At 38.9% G+C, this 11,720-nt stretch overlaps 1 pseudogene; it reads right to left on the reverse strand.

The window, feature by feature from the left end:
* Positions 1 to 1,637, reverse strand: part of LOC109065326 — a 30,079-nt pseudogene extending 28,442 nt beyond the window's left edge.
* Positions 1,638 to 11,720: the final 10,083 nt, after the last annotated feature.

Raw genomic sequence — 11,720 nt, forward strand, 5'->3', positions numbered from 1 at the left:
TCTCAATATTTAGATTTTTTTGCACCTTCAGATTCCAGATTTTCAAATAGTTTTATCTCAAATATTGTACCATCCTAAAAAAAAACATACATCAATGGAAAACTTATTTATTCAGATTTCAGATGATGTATAAATGTCATACAATCTTTTTTTACAATTTTTTTTAAGACCCTGGAAACTGATTTTGTGGTCCAGGGTGACATAATTTTGAAACATACTGATACTAAATTTTTAAATCATGCTAAGCAGTGCAAGTGCACCCTGCGTAGTACGCAGTAAGCTAGTAATGCTGGCTTGTAGTGACGCACTGACAGGCCACATTTGTATGCAACTCACAGACGTCACAATGGCTTCATTGAGCGCTGCATTATGACGCAACAGAAGCCGTTTCAAGGCCGCGATTGCGTCACAATGACAGCCGCCTTCATCTTTAGTATTCTACAAAGGCCTTTACTAAGCATGTGTAGTTATTTTCTCAATAAACTCGTTATGTGTTTTGTTTGTTTAAATGGGTTCTCTCACCATGGTGGTGGTTTGTAGTTGTTCCGCTGGTGCAGAGATAAGGCGCCCTGCTGCGGGGGATCTGCGGGCTGACCGGGGGACCGGCGGCTCTGCGGCGGCGCGTTGATCTGCGGGGAGAATGGGCTGCTGAAGCCCTGCACCTGGCACGGGTTCGCCGAGAAGCTCTGGAAGAAGCCGGGGTTGATAGAGGAGGGGATGCCGGGATAGAAGTTGTCAGGCTCGGTGGTGGGGATCGGGTTTATTGCGTTAGCGGCATTGGAGACGGGCGGAGGCGGGGAGCTCGTCTGAAACAGACCACGCGCGACGTCCCGAAAGCGGGCAGGGAGGGGGAAACCGAACCGCCGCCACCGCCGGGGCTCTGCATCTCCGGGAACGCGGCCGCCGCGAGCATGTTATTGCCGCCGGTGCCGTTGTTGATATGGTGCGTGTTGGGGGACTCCATCTGGGGCTTCACCTTGGACGATGGCGCATCGGTGTCCAGGCTCCCGTGGAGGAGAGGAAGAGAGGGAGGAGGAGGAGGAGGAGTACGGCTGCTGCTGCGGCGGCTCAGTCTGCTGATGTATGTTCCGGTCGCGCTGAAGGTCACCGGCTGTCTGTGCGTGACCTACAGCGGAGAAGCAGGCTCTCAGGTCGCTGTCGGCGGCTGCGCTGCTCTGCTCGCTGTTGGACTGAGAAGCTGTCAGCCCCGCAGGCTCATCCTGCAGTTGCGCTGATGTGACGGGAAAAGAGGGGACACCAGAGGCGAGCTGCTGGGGCGCACCGGAGACGCGCTGGGATAGGGTGTGAATGCGCCTCCGCCGAGCCCCGTGTGGAGCTGCTGCTGATGTTCGCTGTCTGCAACAAACCGAACCCGTAATCACCCATTTAACTGCGTCAAAACAGCGCAGCTCTCCTATTCCCAGGCTAGTTCAAGAACAATAAGAGAGGCACTGTGCCCTGTAACTTCCTATAGACTGATTGGAGCGAGAGAGGAGGAGTTCTCGGTCGCCTTTTTACGCACTGTAAATACTGTTCGCGGATTTAATTGTCTGCGGCTTATTTTAGCCGTTCTAGCCGTCCGACCGACCGCGCATCCCCCTCCTCGCGTTACCGGCGGATCTGATCTGCTGCTGCAGCGGAGGATTAAAAACTCCTGCATGCGCGTCCACCGCCGCGTCATAACGCCCGCCTCCCTCACAGCCGCAGAGAAAGCCGCAATGTGCGCGTCCGCTCATCTCATTATTCAGGAGGTTGCAGACAGAGTAAAGCATGTCGGAAATATGGCAGCTGCTCGCTCAAATGCTTGTTCGGGTGTCTTCCAGCCTTTTCACCTTTAGCCTCTGTAATCTGCCGAGGGTTATACTCGTGCATCATGCGTGGCTGTAATAAACCCGTAATAAACGGCGTGTGCTTGGTAACCAGACGGAATTATGAGCATTCACATATCATATTACACGGCAGACCTTCGGTGCCTGATAAAACATTTGGATTATGTTAGCACATGGCAGTGGAGCATATAAGTGTAGCACATAGTAGTGTTGCAGTATGCAGTGTACCGCAGTTTACAATGTACTCTATTATACTGTTTATTAGTGTTTAATAGTCTTTAGTGTATAGTACGTGTAGTATATAGTGTTTTCTATATAATGTACAATGTAGTATACAGTCTAGATTATACTGTAGCATAGTATATAGTAAGTACTGTAGTATATTCTGTGTAGTGTATTATAAAGTCTGCAGTCGTTTATCATTGTGTAGTGTATATTTAACTGTGTTGTGAACACTATATAGTGCAGTAATTTCTATTTAATGTAATATACAGTCTAGATTATACCATAGTATTCAGGAACAGTAATTAGTGTAGTATATTCTATGTAGTGCACTATATATCCACTTTATTATTTAATATATTGTGTAGTGTATACTTAGCGTATTATTTTCTATATACTGTAATATACAGTTTAATTTATACCGTAGTGTCCAGTACACAGTATGTACTATACATACATTACGTATACATACTGTATACTTAACAGTGTAGTATATGTATATAATGTACTAAACGGTGTAGATTATATAATGTAAGCAGTATAGTACTGTATATTCAGTGTAGTACACTATTTAGTATGCAATTGTTTATTGTTATTGTGTAGTAGTGCATACTATGTTGTGTAGTGTGGGACACGGTGTTACACAGCAGACCTTTAGTGCCTGATAAAACATTTGGATTATGTTAGCGCATGGCAGTGGAGCATATAAGTGTAGTACAGTACATACTGTAGTATGCAGGATATTCTAAACAATGTACTATATTATACTGTTTAAAAGTATTTAGTAGTCTTTATTGTATAGTATGTATAGTATAGTGTAGCATATTATATAGTATATAATGTACTATGTAGTATACAGTCTAGATTATACTGTAGCATTCAGTACATAGTAATTACTGTAGTATATTCTGTGTAGTGTATTATATAGTCAGCAGTTGTTTATTATTGTGTAGTGTATACTTAACTGTGTTGTGAACACTATATAGTGAGTATAAATCCTTTATAATGTACTTTACAGTCTAGAAATACCTTAGTTTTCAGTATGTAGTAAGAAGTATAGTATATTCTATTCTATACTCTATAGTGCACTATATAGATCCATTTATTATTTAATTATTTGTGTAGTGTATACTTAATTATGTTGCATACATCACAAATTCTATATAATGTAATCTACGGCTGTACTTTATTTTACAGTAGTGTACTTACAATGTACTTACAGTGTACCTACCTAAGAAAGATCTGGTAATAAAAGGTAACTACATGGGTAGGTTTAGGTTTAGGGGTAGGTTCAGGGTTAGTACCTAGTTATTGTAATTACCTATAATAAGTACATAGCATGTATATGAGGAACAGGACTGTAAAATAACCCAGGGTCAACGAAGATGTTGATCCAGAAACATGTCGCACTTGGTAAAATCAGGTTCTGCTACTACGTATACAGTCTAGATTATACCATAGTATTCAGTACACAGTAAGTAGTGAAGTATATTCTATCTAGTGCACTAGTATATTGTGTATTATACATAGAGTAGCATATTCTACATAGTCTAGATTATTAGGTACTGTCTGCTTTATAAAGAAGCATTTTATTATATTATATTTATTGTGTAATATATAAAACAAAGGGTAGTTTATTCCATATAGTGTATTATATAGTATACAGTCTATAATATTCAGTATAATGTGGTAGTGCGCTATATAGTGTTCTAGTTTATACTGAAGTTTTTAGGCTATTCCGAAGTGTAAAATATCAAGTAGTGTACACTACCATATATATTGTTCTGAAATTATCCTGTCTAGTGCACACAAAAGAATTGCGTATATTGGTCTTTTGTATTTAGTTTAGTACATGGTGTACATAGTGAAGTATTTATTATATCCTTTAGTGTAATACATAGTAAGAGTAGAATATTCTATACAGAGTACTTCACAGAAATACAAAAACATACCAAAAAGCCTTGTGCTATTACTATGTTTGTTTGGGTTTTTTTGGATATATACCATGGTAATACTATGTTATTTTTAGCAACATGTAAACCTCACGAGAACCTGTTTTGTGTAATCATTCAGGAATCCTTCTAATATGGTACTATGGCATCACCATTATACTTTTTGTAGGAGTATATTGTTTCTGATATAGCATTTAGTATATTATAGTGTAGTTATAGAATAAAGTGTAGTACATATGTACTGTAGTGCGTACTTTCTAATACGAGTGAACTGAGATAATGACCCTTCGATGTGCATCCTCAGTGCGCAGTGATGCTGGATTCTAAAAATATCTCATTAAAATGCACCCGGGTGTCAAGGAGATTAATTCCCTATGCATGCTTAAACAGCATCCTCATGCTCCTAACGAGCGGACATTATTCTGTCCCTCCAGTCTTTGTCCACCTTTTAAAGCATGTGATCCCATTTGACAGCTGGTCGTGTTTGTACCTCCCACGTCAAATGTGGCATTTGTTTTAACCACTTATTCTTCAGCCTCTCTCTCTCTCTCTCTCTCTCTCTCATGCTGGGCTCTGATCAATAATGAAAGCTTTTACAGGATGTGTATGGAGGGGGTTTGTCTCCTGCTAAGCACAATTAATTATGGCTTTATTTCCATCAGTATAAGCACAATGGTCCCTGTCATAATTCCCATAAATGTCTCATTCCTCCATTGATTCAATCACAGCGCAGCAACACTGAGGACAGATTAATCATACAGTCATTGATCTAAGCCCATCAGAGCTTCACCTCCATGCAGCGGCTATTGTGACAGTTACAAATTAACCCACATATCACAATTGATCAAAGTCTACTCACTTTCCCATTTGCATCTCTGCTGCACATTACTCCTCAAGTTTTAAAAGACACATCCTGTAATTTGCTAAGAGACTTGACGGGCTTCAATCACTGTGTGTGACATGACAAATGCATCGTATGAGAAGAAGATGAATATAAGGTTGGTCCAACAGGAGCATCAAACCCTGCATGCTGCCTTATTATGGGTCATACCGACTGGTGAATGGTGGTTGCAGATAAACTGTAGAAAAACCAGGACTAGCAGCTGACAACCTGTAATTGTCCTTTTTGAAATGCAGTTTCATCACACATGCACAAACACAGAGATGGATGGTTGTGTTTGAATGGGCACAGAGATAGATGAGATATGGGAAACAGAGCTAGTCAGAAATGGGATTGTGGGCTACGGCAGTAGAGAGAGAGAGTCAGAGATACGGTGAACAGACATTGTACGCAATCTAATTTGCTGATTACCACCGTATAGATTTCAACCTATAACTAAATACCAGCTGGCCTTCTAAGTGTGTATGTGTGTGTGTGTGTGTGTGTGTGTGTGAGAGAGAGAGAGAGAGAGAGAGAGAACTGACTGAATAAACATCCACTAGCAGACTCTTATCTGGATCCACAAAATCCTTCTTTTTTCCCTATTTTAAAAAAGCAGTTTTACTTGCATTGTACAGTAAATCATAAATTTCTTAAAGACATGACTCTTGAACGTATGACAGCAAATGTTTTAGAGATGTATTGAGCCCAAAATATACATTTTTCAGAGATCTATGCAATGCATTCATGTTATCAGGGTGCTCACCCTTTGGACAAAAAGATGCAAACCTAACCTAGATTTTGTGGTGCTTAGTGGGTGGTTGCCAGGGTATTGATAAGCTGTTCAGAGTGTTTTTAGCATGTAGCTATGTCATTGCTAGCATTGGTTTGTAGTGTGACTAATTTTAGCATTTATTGCACTTAGTTATTCTTTAGAGTCATTAACCTATAGTATAATAGCTTATTTTGTTATTACAAAATAAGATCATACGATTTGAGGCACCATTCATGTCTATAACACATGCACAGGATGAGTTTTATACCAAGGTTTAATTAGGTGGTTAAATCCTGATGCTGCCTTCAAGTGCTGTTGGAAATTTTTGTGTTCAAGGTGTTTTGTTGTCGAAAAGAACAGTAATCATGAGGATCTTGTTAAAGCCAAAAGTTCTAGATGATATTTAGGCTCGTATAGATTTAGAACGAAATGTAGCGTCCCATTCACTGGTAATCAAATAAACATTCACTGCACTTTCAAGATATTCAGCTGGCTGACGTTTCCAAATTTCAGTCAAATAAGTGCTATTTTCACTGTGTTCAGTACATACAATATTGGTCAAATTGTTATTTATATACATACATATAAATGACTGTAACTTAGGGATAAAACAAGGTTGTAGACTAGGGAGGACGTTCGTGTTCAATTTTCGAATTTTCTCACATGCTTGATAGGGATAAAACAAGGTCATTCGCAGTAGTATTGTTGTTCGCCAATCACAGCACACCTCGCTTTTCGTTTATAATGGGTTTTATGTTTTAACGATGAGCTTTTGTAAAAATCAACGCACACCCTACGTTTAGAAGGCGGGGCATAGAGGAGAAACAATAATGTACAGTATGTGGAAAATAATGTGTTTATTTAACCTTAAACCGCATAAACACATTTCATTACACCAAATACACCAAATAATGTTCTTTTTAGCAGCATCATATGACCCCTTTAACACGGATAAATTTGAGGCCGTGAGGGACAGACATCATAGTCTTCACAGTAGCACGCACTGTATAACGCTACTAGCTCATGTGATTTCAACCAACTTTCAAAACCGTTTTTTGTCTACTGAAAGTTTTTCAGAAAGACATGCTAAACAATTGTTAAGTTGTTAAACAACAGCACAACAGTACAACCCACTGAATGGACGTTGCATCTCTCCTTCACATCCTCAGTTGCATTCCTGTCAAAAATGACATATGGTGCTACCCTGACTAAGGTTTTCAATAGCGTCCACACAAATGAACAAGAGCGCTCTGTTTATTCAAGCTTGAACTGCAGTTTTGACATCTTTGCAGTCATGGTGTGAATGTCTATTCCTATCGATTAATACACTTTTATGGTTATCGTTATAGCTATCGTCCTTGGTTTTGTTTAACATTACGAAAAAGAAATGGGAAATTTATACTGACTGCTAAAGGTAATAGATTAAAAGAGGAAATTTCACCAGCTGATAAACTGCAGAGATGACAGAACAGCATATTCCCTTGAGGCCTAACACACACATTTCGTCATCACTTGTATCCTCTTGAGATCTTGCCTTTACGTCCCCCTTCCTCAATGTTCCTCTTCAGCTGTTGGGTCCATAAACAGGGCCCCCTCCTCCTGCTCTTGTTGCCCAGATGGGGCAGTTCTCCCAGTTTAAGGGCAGGTGTAGCAGTCCTGGCCGGTCCTGAGCAATCATTGGCTGTGAATATTGTGTGTGCTTTCTGGGTGGGGTTTCTCTTGAGTGTGTGTCTGTTGTGGTGGGGGGGTTGGGGTTGTTATAATAGGGCAAGCTGCCAGCTGCTGCCCCCTTCTCAATGTATAGCCTTCTTAAACCGAATGGGGGTTGTATATGTGAGTGTGTGTGTGTGTGTGTGTGTGTCAGCTGCCACAGAACTGAATGTGACACCTCAATCTGATGATGAGCACATAATATGGCTGCGTTCCAAAACCTAGCGAGCCGCCTCACTGTCTACTCTCTACACAGGCACCTGCCTGCTAACCAAACTGGAACCTTACAGATGACTAATTTGAAGCTGTGCTACACAATACAGCAAGTTTTACATAAGACACTTGAGTATGATGTTAGCATGTTGCTAAGCTACAAACATGACTTTCTAAAGTTGGGGTCATGTTAACTGTTCTATGTGTTTTTGTTGCTGAAATCCAGTCAAATAAATTGAGGAATTTGACACCAATTTCGCAACAGGTTCAATTCATTGCGTTGACTGTCAGAAAGCTGATTGGTTTGAAAGTGACTTCTGCGTGAGCTGTGGTTCATTCAGAGGTACTATTGGCAATAGATACATTTTTTTTTTGCCCACAAAATTTCACAGAAATGTTGCTACTGTAACCTCAACTTTATAATAAACAAACAAACAAACAAACAAAAAAGAACATAAAATAATCTGTTTTTAATGTAGCACATTTTTTGACATCAATTGCACTTGACCACTCTGCCATCTTGCATATTTTTTCTTCCACTAGTTTGCAGCAATGTATTCTGGGATTGGCTTATCTACAAACGATGCATGTGATGCTGCCTTAAAATTTGGTTAAAATAAGGTGTTTTGGGCAACATTTACTCTGCAGGTCTTGATGCCCAATTTTGATTTGTTGACTAAATCCCTATTTATGACTAGCTTACATCTTTTAGTTACATTTATTTGTTTACAGGGGCAATGCACTTGTAATTGTTTTAGTTGATTTGGTTTTACTCGGCTTTTGATTGTTGTAAATTGTGGTGTTGTCTTATTGTTATTCTTTTATGTGAAATTGAAATGTGCCACTGTCTTGACCAGGTCTCACTGGAAGAAAAGATAGAAATATCTCAATGTGATTCTCCTGGCTAAATAAAATAAAATAAAATAAATAAACATGACTGTAAATGTGCCAGAACTCATACGATTTATCCACGAATTGACAGGGGAATATCCGATCTGTCAGCTTACGTGGGAGAAGCAAATGCATGAATCTGATTCATTTCCTCACATAAATGAGGCCTGAAACCAATCTGAGAATATCCGAATCTGTTGGATTTTTCCTGCTTACATGTTCATGGGTCATTTCCAATCCATGCCACATGGGAGGAAAAAATCAGAAAAGGGTCACTTGGACCAGTTAATGTAAATGCGAAATTGGAAGACAAAAACTATGCTTACCATTTAGAACAGTGTTGGGGACCCACTTGTGCTGCGTAAGTTGGCAGCTCACTCAGATTTGGGCATCACTTCCCATTAAGGGGGAACACTTGGTGTCAGTTGGCATAATTGTTGTGTGGTACAAAGCTATATTTAGATCGACGGTGGACTTGCCGACCAGATAGTCTATTTCCAGATTCTGCCTCACAGTGTCTGAACATGCAGTGAAGACTGAACCAAATGCAAATGTTTATATTAACACTGTTGATGATATTGAGATCAGAAAAGATATAAAATCAAGATATACATCCAGGTTTAAACGCATGAGTTGATGATAATTAACTGAATGCATGCAGACAAAGTAGATGGCACGTTTAATTCATGCAAATGAAAACATGGCTGTGAGGGATAGAGGTACAGCCTGTTGCGTAGTTTTACAGTCATAGGTCACGTCTAGTTTGTTTTCCTAAGCCATGAGAAGAGTTTTTTTAGAAAGACTTTTTTTTTTTCAGTCAAATGATGGACACAGCAGTTCAACCCACTGAACAAACTGTACTTTTATTTCTCGCAGTTTTCATTTGCATCAATATGGTGTCTAACCAGATTCAGTAAGATTAAGACCTCCAAGAGTCTTGAAAAGTCTTGAAAGGACCATTTACTCTCTCTCTCTTACACACACAAACTTCTAATAGCATTAGCAGTGTGTTTCAGAGGCTCTTTAAGATGCAGCTGTATCAGCTTAAGGGTGAGGAGTGTAATCAGAGTTCAAAACAATGGTTCCTTCTTCTCTTTTAAACAACTGAAACGGATTCAGAACAAAGCCAATGGCCTTTTGTTTGAATCCTGGTGCTGTAATATCAGCGAGGCCACAAAATCTGCAGCCCTAAACCTAACATGAATTTATTATGATAAAATTCTCATTTCAGGTTTTTATGACTACAGCAAACAATCAGTGTTAAGTGTTTATCACTAAAATAATTATTCATTTGGACACTCGAATCATTAGTGGTGTTTGTTGAGTCAAGCATTGCTAGTACTATTGCTTATAATTAGTGTGAGGGATCTGAACTAACACGTTACCTTTTTCAGCATTTATTTTTTATTTTTTTGTCAAAATAAATTATCAAATTTGTTGTTGCATTTGGCCAAATATGTTTAATTAGTTTAATCACCTGTACACTCTAATGACAGAGGGCGATATAAAATTGCTGACATTGTTCACAAGTTAATGTTGTCATACATGAGGCTCAAAGAGACTGCAGTACAAAACATGAGACCCAATCACTTCAAAAATATAAAGCAGACTTTGCAATTTTATATTTGTGTGTGTGTGTGTCTTTCACTTGTAATATCAAAATGGCATTTAATGATTAAGGTTGGCAACTAGCAGATATGTTACTGATGACATAAACTGAGATCAATAGTAATGTTATTGGAAAAAGCATATTGGTTTCATACTTTTTTTTTTATTATTTGAAATGTACCCCCAATTATAGAATGAGCCACATATTCACAGAAAGACAGACAATATCCATTATCCATGATATGCATTGCCATATTGTGATATGTTCAAGTCAATTTTGACATGTCCTTTCTAGACTTTACTTCTGAAACAATGTTCCATTTTAGGCCAACATCACAAACTCATCTTTCACAGCCACTTTTTATCATCCAGTCAATTCCCAATAGATAAAACTATCCAATGTGACTTAAATTCCCTGGGAATCGTTATCATCCAGTCAATTCCCAATAGATAAAACTATGCGTTTTTTTTTATGTTTTTTGTTTATAGTAACTTTATTTGTTTTTTGGGTTTAATTTTTTTTAAGTTTTTTATTTTTATCGGTGTTTTGAATTCATAACCTTGGAATTTATTTGCATTTATGAACTTGGTGATTGCTTTAATCTATAGTGACTTAAATTAATTATCGATGTCTATAGGTTTCTATCAGTCTGTTACATTCCCTGGGAAACCCATAACCAAACATTTTTTGCATTTATGCACTTTGACAGAGCTTTACCCAAAGTGACATATATATATATATAATCAAACTATTTAAGTCATTTTGGATAAAAGTGTTATGTCAAATGCATAAAGTAAAAGAAAGACTATGGTTCAACAGGAAATGTAAAATAGTATATATATATATATATATATATAATTATTTCTAACGACAGTCTTTTACATTCCCTGGGAATCGAACCCATAACCTTTGCGTTGCTAGTGCAACGCAACGCAAAACGGCTGGCACGCTTCACAGTGGGCGGTCCTCAAAACATGGAGACCAAAAAAAAAAAAAAGGAAAACAAAAGACTTCAAACATGAAAACAAAACACAGGAGAAGGGGCCACTTACTGTTTTGGTCAGCCATTCTGTCACGTTGCACACACGAGGAACAAAGGAGCAAGGAGACAAAGAGTAAAGTAAATCGAAAGGGTTTATTTACAAGGGCATGCATGGGATCACAAGACTTAACACATCAGGATGACATTTAACAGCTGACATAGACTCAGGGAAACACAGGGTTTAAATACAAGGGCAAAATAGGATAATTAATTAAACACATCTGGAACCAAATAAACATAATGGGGACAGGAACAGGAAAGCCAAATAAGGGCATGGAAACACATGGAGAACAAAACATACACAAAACCTGGCCCAGAGTCTGACAGTAATGCCCTATTGTTTGAGCTACATTTTATCATGACTCAGACAAACATAGACATTTACAGACAGAATCTAGTAAAATACCCTGGTTGTATTCAGGAATACATATTATGAATGTAAAATGGACTGTGTATGGTGTGTTATGCTGACATTAAGTTTTTTAGGGAGGGTGTGCCTCTGAGGTGTGTCTGTATGAGTAAGGGTGTGTTTGTGTGGGGCGTGTGTTGAGGTGGTGAGGGGTTAGGGTTTGGTCTCGTTATCATCTTGACCTGTTT

Source organism: Cyprinus carpio, chromosome B23 (genome assembly GCF_018340385.1).
Source record: "Cyprinus carpio isolate SPL01 chromosome B23, ASM1834038v1, whole genome shotgun sequence".
In the NCBI taxonomy this organism is placed as follows: Eukaryota; Metazoa; Chordata; class Actinopteri; order Cypriniformes; family Cyprinidae; genus Cyprinus; species Cyprinus carpio.